Genomic DNA, 12,068 nt, shown 5'->3' with positions numbered 1-12,068 from the left:
GGTAGGTGATGAGGTGCATGAGCAAGTTCATGGGGAGGGATTGCAAGAAAATGTTGAAAGATTGTCAGACAATAAACCGTCAGATAAGGAGATGGAAAAATCTACGGTCCCAGAATTGGGTTTGGAGACACAAGAATTGATGGAGTGTATGTTTTCCACTGCTGAAATGAAGGAAGCTTTATGTGGACTTCCAGCGTACGGGAGTGGTCCTGGTGGCGAGGTAAGTTTGTTAATTTGCGCTAAATACTTTTTATACAATCGTTTTTTTTTTATTATTTATTGGTCGTGTATAACTCTAAGTTGATAAAGTATAACTTTGTTGAAACTTATGTTGAGGCCTTGTAACTGTAGTGCCACTGCAACGGCCGGTTGGTACAACTCTTAACCAGCTTTATGACTACGATTATACAAAGATATGACTAGAGTTATACAATATCTGCTTTGTAGTTATACCTTAGATAGCCGGAGGTATATCTAGAGTTATACCTGGAGTTATTCCCGGAGTTATACATTATAGTGTATATGCTTACGCTATACATTTTATGGCCGAGATATACATTCTATGCTCACAGTTATACATTTTATGGCCAGACTTATACGTTTGGTGTTTAATTTTATTATTTTTCATTCAGGCCACTGTTAAAAAGGATGTAATTGAGAATGTTGAACAACATTCTAACAATGGGGGTGTAAACGTAGATGTTGTCGATGGTGCGGAGATCACCCCGGGGAATCCTTCAACGGAATGGAGTGGAAATCAAATCCCGCTGACTTTCATGAGCACGGCAGATGTGAATGAGGCATTTACCGGGGTTGAGGAGCGAACGATTGGTGTTGCCAAAGAAGGTTTGGTAGTTGAAATCGATGGTGCTAGGGTTGAGCCGGTTGCACCACTCCCACCCCCTATTTATGTGCCGCGATGTGACATGATCCACCATCCTTTCTTACTGCATTCAACTGCCCCCTTCCGTGTATGGACATTGTACCTGAGAACCTAGGGTGTTCTCACGATTGCGGGGCACCCGAACCTGATAAGCACGTATGCTCACAGTGGTTACGATTTAACAAGGAACGTTTCAGGACGGTGTTCAGGGTGAGGAAGGATGTAATGGATTATGTCTTCGATGAATTCCACGACCATAAGAAAGTGTAAGTAGAAGATAAGTTTTACCTATATTTCAATACGACGGTCAAACAGCCCATGAATCTTTTCCCTTGCTGCGTGTCTCAATTTTTCTAATCCTTTGTAGGGAACAATTGGTCACATATCCCTGTCCAAACTTCATAACGCGTATTGATCTCCAGTCGTTGATGCCCGGCTCGATTTTGGCCAACGCATCGATCACCGGTCTCAGACTACTCAATCGCCTTACGCGACGCGCGAACACCGCAGCTGTTTCAAGTTCACGCTGTTTCTTTGGCCTAGGTCATGCTTTGTAAGTGTGCTCGAACTCCGCAAGTTATTTTGTGACAAACTGTACGTAACTTGTGATACAAGCTGCCAACCCCGTCTATCATTTTTATAGGACCTAGCAATTGCAATTTGGCAAGGCAGGAAGAAAAACTTGGTTGTTGATAATTCTGAAGGCTTTTGTGCCTCGTGGGACATGTGGCAAGAGTCGTGTTCTAGTCCATTCCAACTGGACTCCGATATGGTGAGCTCAGATATCAATATAGAGACATTTACATACTGGAATACTACATTATTTTCCTAGAGTTTAACAGTATATGCTTAGAGTTGTACATCCTATGGCAAGAGTTATACATTATATAACTCTAACTTTCAGAATGACTATAGTTATACGTTCTAGGACTGAAGTTATACATTATTTGTCTAGAGTTATACAGTATATGGCTAGAGTTATACATTATATAACTCTAGCTTTCAAGATATGCTTAGAGTTGTACATCATATGGCAAGAGTTATACATTATATAACTCTAGCTTTCGAATGACTAGAGTTATACGTTCTAGGACCAAGTTATACATTATTTGTCTAGAGTTATACAAAGATATGGCTAGAGTTATACATTATATAACTCTAGCTTTCAAAGATATGCTTAGAGTTATACATCATATGGCAAGAGTTATACATTATATAACTCTAGCTTTCAATGACTAGAGTTATACGTTCTAGAACTCAAGTTATACATTATTTGTCTAGAGTTATACAAGATATGCTCGTAGTTTTGATGAGTGGCTAACTTCATTCCATAACTCTAGGCATATAATGTATAACTTTAAGCATATACAAGATAATGTATAACTCCGCACATCTCTGCTATCGCACATAATGTACAAATCGCAAGAATATACTTTGTATAACTCTAGAAATTGAATGTACAACTCTACACATATAATGTATAACTCTAACCATTGAATGTATAATTCCAACTACGCACAATATGTACGCCTCTAATCTGCTAATTATGTTTTATAACTCTTAGATTTTTGGTGCATGTTTGTAGGTTTTCGTCCCGGTAAGCACTGGCGATGAAGATCATTACTCTTGCATTTGCATAAATTTCCTCTCGAGCGATCGAGTATCTTGATAATCGTTCTTACGATGAGGATCTTCTCAAAATTACCATACGGAGGGATTGCGCGATTCTCGTAAGTCTTATAAAACTGGTGACTAGATTAATTATCAGCTCCATTTGTTTTGTTAATTGGTCTTCCCCTTTTAAACGCCTTGCCTAACTTCCGCCAGGCTGATGCAATGGGAAAATATATGGCCTACAAAGGGCTCGACAAAGGGAAGAAAGTTGAAGGGTTTCCTTTTGTCAACATTAAATTCAATCGGCAGGAACAGACATACCGACAATGACTATGGTCTGTACGTCATGGTTCATATGTTGCTGTACCGTGGAGAGCCATTCGACTGTACCTTAGGGACTAAGGAAAGCAATGACCTCATGCGAGCGGAAATTGCTGCAACCCTTGTCCTCAGTGACATCAACTTGGACAGGGAAGATGTGTTATCCGGGGTAACAACTTTTAAGGAGCTTAAAGACCGTGAAATGGAGGAGGTGCGTGATAAACAAAGGATAGCCGGCAACACAAGTGGAAGGAAGAGAGGTGTTGGAATCGCCGGAGAGAACAGTTCTTCTAAACGAACTTGCTCTAAAGTCAGTTCAACCTATCAGACTCCACCTTCCAAAGTAGCCCTGGGCCGGACGCCGTCTAGTCGGGCCCTCTCAGCTGTTAATAGCCGCTCCCGGGGTAAGGGCGATGGCCTTGGTTGCACCACATATTGCGGGGAACCAGACGCCGACCTTACAGTGGTCTCCAAGATACTGAAGATGAACAAGGCATTAACTAGGGATATCCTGGTGTATCGCAAACAAGTCGCTGATTACGTTTTCCTTGATGACTACAAATTTCTAAATGAGTAAGCTGTCTGAAATCCTAACGTTTTATCATATTAAGTTTTATCAATATAGACACATTGGTTTACTGGAATACTACATTATTTTGCGTAGAGTTTTACAGTATATGCTCAGAGTTGTACAATATATGCTTTGGAGTTATACATTAGAGGCCTGGAGTTATACCTAGAGTAATACATGAAGTTATATGTTTCATCACTGAAGTTATATATATCGTTAATGGAGTTACACACTCCTAAACTGCAGTTATACGTTTCATCAGTGAAGTGATGCTGTCATTTTAATAGCAGTTACCTTCCCATTTAGTATACGTTATAGCCTCGATTAACACTGCTCCTGAACTACGGTGAACCACTTGTGAGTTATGGCCGGCACGGAACAATTAATAGGTTGCAAATGTTGTCTATGCTCCCTGAGACGCCAATGGATGAAAAAGTGATTGAGTGTTGGTCCTTGTTGCTTAATCGATTGGAGGCACAGGATTGCGCGATTTTTCGTTGGTCATTCTTCGGTATCCGTCATATGGTATGGTCCTAATCAATCCTTTAATATGTTATAAGAGTTGCACATACCCTCTTTAAAACTTTCACAGTGGAAAATAAGTCTAAAGTTATACATACCCTCCCTGGGGTTAAACATTTCGTTTTGAGTAGTTATTAACAACCAGTATGAACTTAGACATTTTTCATTATGCTATAAGAGTTACTGTGCAACTCCAATGCACAACCCCTATAACTCCACTGGTATCCTCACACATATACTGCTACTTGAACAGGAAATAATCTTGAGCCTTGTACGAAACCCTGTCCAACAAACACCGGACACCGATAGGTTGTACAATACGTGGGACGTGTTCCGAACCGATCAGGGGATGATTTCAGCTTGAAGGCTGATTTAATCTTCGTACCCATTAAGATTGAAGCCCATTATGCATGTGTGTGTATCAACTTTAATTCTAGGACGATTGATCTTCTGGACAATAAGTACTATTCAAGTCCGCGGCAATCGGAGATATGCAAAGCATGTCACGTTATTGTAAGTGGAAGTAATTTGTAATTATGTTCAACTAAAAAGTGTTGTCACCACTTTTACAATTTCACTTTTTGACGTTCTTGTCTCCGCCAAAGTAGCCTCATGAGCGACTACGTTGAGTCTAGGGACAACGAGAAGAACAGAGGGAAAGACATACCGCGTTCCAGCCTCCGTCAGATCCAGTTTGCCTGCATCAAGCAAACGATAAACGACACCGAGTCTGGCTTGTTCGCCATGATGCACATGTTAATGTATGAGGGTGAAAGTTTTGGTCACGTTGATCTCGAGAGGAAGGTGAACCGTCGATATTTGGTGATCCAGTTTGGCGGACGCTTCTCCTAGCTGACATGAACATCATCAGGGAAGGAGTTCTGTCCAAGGTCAACGGTTTCATTGGCGAGAAATTACAGATTCTCAAGCAAGTAGAAGCCAGACGGAAAGCAACATGGAGAGGAGATAAAAACCTGCGAAAAAATAGAATGTATTTCCTTTGATTCAGTATTCTCTTTTTTTGCAACTCTAGTATGTTGTCAAGAAACTCCTTAACAACTTAGACAACTTTTTGGAATATATTGTTACTATATCATCTTGGTCACTCATAATGAAAATCCAAGTTTTACAGATAAGTGTTAGAGTTATACACTCTATGAAGTAAAGTTATACAAATTATGTACAGGAGTTATACAACACATGTCTCAGCTTATGAAAAAAAGGCAAAATTTATTAGACAAATAAGAGTTATACAAAAACATCAAGAGTTCTACAAACTGTGTACAAGAGTTATACAACATATGACTCGATTTATGTAAAAGGAAAATTTTATTAGACAGTTATGAGTTTTTCAAAAAATAACAAGAGTTATACAAATTGGGTACAAGAGTTATACATTCTGTGAAGTACAGTTATCCATATATAGGTAAGAGTTTTACTTAAAGCCACTGGAATTATAATTCGTTCTTAAAGCCACTTTTAAATATTGGATATGTTGCCATGAACAGAAGTCATCAAAATAATGTAAAAGAGTTATACAACATTAGCTTGAAATTTCACACACCATATTACTGAAGTTATACAATCTGGAAGGTGCAATCCCCCTTCAAAATAGACAAAAGCTAGCTATTAAATACCCCTTCCGTCTCACCAGATTTTTTACCTTTTAAAGAAAAAAAGATTGTAAATAATTTGTTGAGACGGAAGTATTTTTCTACCGCCTACTACTACAAAGATGTTATGTTTCTCTATTCTTCGTTGTCTTCGTCTTCTTCTTCTTCTTCTTCTTCTTCTTCTTCTTCTTCTTCTTCTTCTTCTTCTTCTTCTTCTTCCTCTTCTTCTTCTTCTACTCCTTCGTATCTTTGGTGAAGACGGTGGATGCTCGTAGAATGGGTTAGGGCGCCTTCCGTTTATCGTGGTGTGCCATTTGTTTACAATTATTACACATGCGCTTTGGCTTAGAAGCCAAGGCAATGGCTTTAGCCTTAGCTGACACCATTCTTTTACCGCTGCCTTTGTTTTTCAATTGTTTTGGTGGAAGTATCGTTACCTCACATCAAGCCGAGCAACCAAGGATTTGCTCAAATTCTTGCTGCTTTGTTAAATCCTTCTTGTACGGTAAAAGTTTCTCCTTGAACTCTCTAATTAACGAGCTTAAGTTCACAACTTCAGTCTCACTCGTGCCACGAAGTAAACCAATGGTTGCATGAACTTCTCGACCACAACTTCACCATCGCAACTTCTTTTGCATCGCTTACTATTTGTTTCCATTTGTTCACCATCACATTCTCGATAATCAATTGCAATGCATCCTTTCTCCATCTTGTAGAAACGTAATCAACTGGAATTGTCTTCATGGCGTTAGCCGACAAAATCCATACTATATGCTCGGCACAGAAATCCCATCCTTTCAAACATCATACACTACACCGTGTAGCCTTTGTCCCCGTAATCCAATTAAATTATGTCGTTAGTAGTCTTATACATATAATAATAAGAGTTAAACATTATCACGTAGAGTTATACATATGGCAACAAGAGTTATACATTCTGAAAGCTAAAGTTATTCAAACTCTAATCGAGTTATACTACAAATAGTCATGCAGTCAGTGAAAAATTGAAAAAATTCTAATGTTATTCTGAAAGTAGAGTTATACATATGGCAACAAGAGTTATACATTCGAAAGCTAAAGTTATTCAAAATGTAATCGAGTTATACTACAAATGACAACGATTTCAGTGAAAAATTGAATAACTTCTAATGTTATTCTGAAAGTAGAGTTATACATATGGCAACAAGAGTTATACATTCTGCAAGTAGAGTTATGCATATAATAAGAAAAGTTATACATTCGTAAAACTTAAGTTATTCAAAATGTTGTCGATTTATACAAAGACAGATAATCGTAGTTCACCAACAATTGTATAACTTCTATGTTCAGACAATGTAACTTTGGCACTATATCTAGCAACTTCAGCCAACTACCACATAAAGTTGATGCCAAAATGTTGTTACCTGGGTTGTACTCTACGTTGAAACTTTTCTCAAATCGATTGAATCCTTTACGACACTCACTTCAACTCCATCGACGTCAAAGATAGCCGACACTCTTACATGTATCGATTGAGCAAATGACCTCTAGTTGGAATTCCTTGAAAACCTCCCGGTATAAACATTTGACGATATTCCTCTATGGGTAAATGCGTCCCGTTTCCTGTGTTGAGTGTCGGTTTTCATGGTCAAGTCTCTTCTTCGTATGCCGTTGATGGTCCATAGCGCTTTCAAAACGCATCCAAAACTCCACTAACGTGCCTGACTTCGCTCGAACTTCTTAAAAAACTATTATCGCTCTCGATCTCTCGGGTTGTCCTCATTACACCACCCATGTTCAAGTCCCTGCAATGTGCCATCACCCATTGGCTCCTTTTATCGTACGCTTCTGTAAACCACTCTTCGTTCACAAGACCATGCGTGTAACACCCCGTATTTTATTAAGTTGGATAAAATTCTTTTAATTGCTATTTTGAATTTAATTACATCATTTAACGATTTATATATATATGCTTAGCTAATTAATTAATTTCATCATAATTCGATACGTTAATTTTAATAATCATTAATAAGTTTATTTAAAATTAGTCCGAGTTTATTTATTTAATAATTTCCATTTCTTTACGAGTCCTTATGAAAGTTGTTTTAAGTAAACCCGAGATGGATTTTGGGAACAAAACCGTCCAATTAGCTATTTTGAGCTTATTTCACTAAATTAGTAATTTTTATTAATATCCGTTAGTTTTGTAAAAATCGCTAATAATTCCGATTCAAGCTGATATCGTATTATTTCCGTTAACTAGCTGAGTTTATTTTATTTTCACTCATTAAATTTATTTATTATTAATTTCGTTTTATTACTGAAACTTTTATTAAAAACCGATTTTATTAACTCGAGACGGTTTTAAAAACGAGCGATATTACTTAACGATGAAGAAACGTACGTATAATTAGAAGCTAGCAAGCTAGCTGGTGTCTCATTATTATTATTATATTTATTATTACTAATATTATGTTGTTGTTGTTGACCCGTCCCCACCCCCTCATTTCTTCCTTCTTCATTTCGTGAACTCACCAGCAACAACAACAATCAACAGAACCTTCAAAACTCAATTTCAGTCGACATTCAACCTCAGATCCCGGCCCATTTCTCGACCAAATTCCGTAATTTTTGTACCATTCTCTTTTCCTTTCCTTTCTCCTCCTTTTAAGGTAAGAAAGTCTCCTTTTTGTAGTGGTTTCGTCTTTCGCCGTCTTATAAAAGTGTCGTCTTTTAGCTTCTTTATTCCGTTTTCTTGCCCTTTTATGAAGGATTCGAAGACCCGGGGTGAGGCTCGTGCCTTGTGGACCATTTATTCGAAGAATAAGGGGCGTTTAAGGTAACACGATTCTACCGATCCTAATACTCTTATTATTATTATTATTATTATTATTATTATTATTATTATTCGGGGTTGAATGAATTTATGTCTGTTTTACATGTTTAATGTGATAAATTGATTGTGAAGGTGGTATGTGATAATTGTTCTTAATAGCAATAATAGTAGTAATTATTCCGTCATAATTTGTGAGATATGTTGAGTTAATTTGGTGGAGTTTACGGCTAACTTTGGACAAAAAGTTACAGATGGTAAAAGTTGGTTTTAACAGGTAGGAGTTTAATCGCTTAAAACAAGCTTAGTGTACCATGAATTTATGAGGATAACCTATTGGAGTGTATAATTATGAGTTTGAAAAGAAGCACTTGTACGCCATTCTTTTATTCAGACGAGATATTGAGATTGTTTGTTTGTCGAGCCGAACTTGGATTACGGAGGAGTAAAATATTGGATGGTTAGTATTGTGTTTAAATGGTCGATTCCTTTGACTAAGACTCGTATGGTCATAATTTGGGGAAATTTTCATAATTGAATGTTCATGTGGTGTTGGTTTGAGACGGTTTTATACAAGTTTTATTTATCCATTTTGAGAAAAGTTGGTACCTTTGGATTCATGGTGAAGTGGGTGATTATGTTGGGTAATTTAATTGGGGGAATACTATCATTTTAATGCTTAAAATTTCGTCTTAAGACGGTCACAAATGAGCTTCTTTAATAGTGAAAATGGGTTTTGTCGAGCAGGTTTAGCGGGCTGTTTTGACGGGTTTCTTTATATTAAATTGAACCAACTTTCTTGCTATTGTCTCAAGTACATGTACGTGTTTGGATTGAGTCTTTGGTTCGGGTGGAATCCGTCCTAATTTGGCCTAGAAAACCGCTCTAAGATGGTCAGGCAATGAGGGGAGCTGCGTTTTTTTTTTGAGGTGCTCAGATCTTTCTGGACTGGACTTTGCCTACTACAGGCTGCTTGTGCGTGTTTCTGTGCAGGGCCGGGCCAGGCCAGGCCTGGGCAGTGGTCAGGGGCGAGCAGGCCGGCTGGGCAGCACGGCTTTAATCCGTGTGTGTCCAGCTCGTCTTTTGTGTAGTCCGTGACCGTCTTTCCTCCTTTGTTTCATGCCTTCTCATATCCTATGTTAAGTTTTGGACATGCCTTGTGGTTGTTGGGTCACTCGTATATTTCGGCATGTTAAATTATATAATGGAATATTTATTATTATAAGACAAATTTGAGTTATTCAAGTTATTTAAATCCCGTCTCATATTTTATATAAAGATAATTCGTTAATATCGTCCTTTCACATAATTATTTTAGGTGACTCATTTGTGGTTGAAGATGAAGAGTAATTTTGGGGTTTTAGAAGCTTTCTCAAGTTTTTACTTGTCTCTTTGCTAGCGTAAGGTAACTATTCCGAGTTACTCGACGAATTAATGTCACATTAGTAGTTAATGTGTGCCTGTTGTTTGATAAGTGTTTAGGTGAATGAATAATGTTAAGATCGTTTACAAAATGAAATTGTAATTAATAGGCTCAAATGAATTTTATGGTGATAATTGTAATGTTTTGTTGATTGTGCCGAAAACTGAGCCTTAGTCCCTTTGACGATGCGATGTCGCTTAATTGAGTGATTGGTCACCGCAATTTGACCCGCACTGTCGCAGGGCTGGGGTTGCGGGTAAAAATTCGGTTGAATGAATTAGATAATCGGCCTTTTTCTTGTTTTAGGCCATTTATTATATCTCTGTTTCACATGTGTAGTTAATTGAATTTAAATAGCTTCTTATTTAGTTAGTTGAATTTAAATAGCTTCTTATTTTGTAGAAATGGCCCTAGTTTCCCCTAAAGCCTTAAATATTGTTAGAATTGCTAGGATTGGAAATTAGTATTGAGTACTTATTGAGGAACTGTTGGTTTATCTCGAATAATAGACAATATTATATAGCCTTTCACATGATAGAATGTTAGAATTCATGTTGGTAAGTGGGACTTTTTGCCCTCTTATGGTTAAGTGGATGACTTAATTGACTTGTGTGGTGAGTCGTGTGTGGTGTGGGCTAAAGTATTCAAGTCAACTAGCTGGGACTAGGTCCTGGGTGAGTATTTCGGCCTTCATCATAGATAGGTCTTTATAGTCTCCGACGAGTATATATGTTCACCGCTTGATAGCCTTTGTGTTCCTGACTAGTGGATTTATATCCAAGTTGGGGCATGACCTCAGGTACTTATTTTGATAGTATGGGGTCAGCTTAAGTACTAGCCAACCCTTCGGTGGTGTCCTTAGGGTACTCACTTCACTTTGTTTTAAAAAACGTTGTGGGTCTTGGGTGCGGTGGTGTGTATCCGCATGTCTAGGTCTGAGCAGATTTTAGGCTAGGGTTGTGTTGTCTCTTGGCCATGTTTTCTTAATAGTAACCGCTGAGCCAAGATACCGGTTCGATTACCTTCCCTACCTCGTGGTATAGACTCGAGTTACAAAGTGACTATTGACCGTGCTAAGAACTTATGCCTGTCTTTGATATATTGCCCTTTCTTGTTTGATGATTCTATGAATCATAGAAGGTGAGATGCAAGCCGGCTATGGTTGATAGAGTTTGGATTCCTGGATGTTATGTGATTCACATGATAGTGTAGTATGAGTCGGTCTAGTATTCACTGGCTAGGACTATGTGTTGTTATATTGTAGTTCACATGATAAGCACGATTGTCTAGCATCTATATGCTAAGGCTATGTGTGATTCGTATTCATATTCTTATGTTTACATGTTATATTAATTATGACATTTCGTGGTCGGGAGAACTCGAGTTACTCCCCACATCGACCGTGGCTTTCGTATTTGTATAAAATGCGAATGACAGGTAGGTGATGCATATATGGGGTACATGGACGAGCTAGCGAGCAAAGTAACCTTGGGACCTAGACTGGTTTTATTTCATTGTGACCCTTAAACCCTTTTTATGTCACATACATTTTAGGGACATATGTCTCCCTCTTTTTCTTTGGTTTGTATCACTTTATTCTCGCAGCTTTAGCATAGTTATGTAAATTAGTCTGTTAGCATTTGCAGGTGTTGGCATCCTCCTTCTGGAAATGTTTGTGAATGGTTTAGAAAAGTTTTAAAAATGACAGGTTTTTAATTAGTTGAACCAATTACAAACATATCCTGTCAGTTTTTCTGTAGAATTACGTGTTTACTTTTCCGCAATAAATGAGGGTGTTACAATGCGCTTCTATTATTTCTGCCCCCCTAGCGTCAAAGTCGTCTGCTTCTATGTTGTCGTCCCATATAATGTTGTTCAATTTCTGAACGAACTCCTTATAATCCTCCCTTGTCACCCCGACCTTTGATGGCACCTTGTTCATTATATGCCACATGCAAAATCGGTGTCGTGCAGTCTTGAAGGCAAGGGGTACGGCCTTAATAATGCCCGGACACTGATCTGTGATAATGTACTTGGGTTCCTTTCCTCCCATAGCATTCAAAAACCTGATGAAAACCCACTGGAAGAATTCATGGTCTTCATGGGCAATCAATGCCCCACAGAATGTCACTGATCGCTTATGGTGATCTATGCCAGTGAATGGCGTGAAAATCATATCGTACTTGTTTGTTGTGTATGTTGGGTCGTACGACACTGCATCTCCAAAACGGAGTAGTTCCTTCTAGCGGTTCTCACATCGCCCATTGCGCTTCAAGGTCATTATCCTTGTTAACTTCATAATCAAAATA

At 38.2% G+C, this 12,068-nt stretch overlaps 1 long non-coding RNA gene across 1 annotated transcript; it reads left to right on the top strand.

Annotated features, from left to right (window-relative positions):
• The first annotated feature begins 8,253 nt into the window (after nucleotides 1-8,253).
• LOC141639724 (uncharacterized) lies at nucleotides 8,254-11,398 on the top strand. The gene is made up of 3 exons (XR_012542637.1): nucleotides 8,254-8,342; nucleotides 9,655-9,741; nucleotides 11,197-11,398. It is a non-coding gene; the product is annotated as an uncharacterized LOC141639724 (long non-coding RNA).
• Nucleotides 11,399-12,068: the final 670 nt, after the last annotated feature.

This window comes from Silene latifolia, unplaced genomic scaffold (assembly GCF_048544455.1).
Source record: "Silene latifolia isolate original U9 population unplaced genomic scaffold, ASM4854445v1 scaffold_57, whole genome shotgun sequence".
Lineage (NCBI taxonomy): Eukaryota > Viridiplantae > Streptophyta > Magnoliopsida > Caryophyllales > Caryophyllaceae > Silene > Silene latifolia.
The sequence above is the reverse complement of the archived record's forward strand: the minus strand, read 5'-3'. Positions and strand labels throughout refer to the sequence as shown.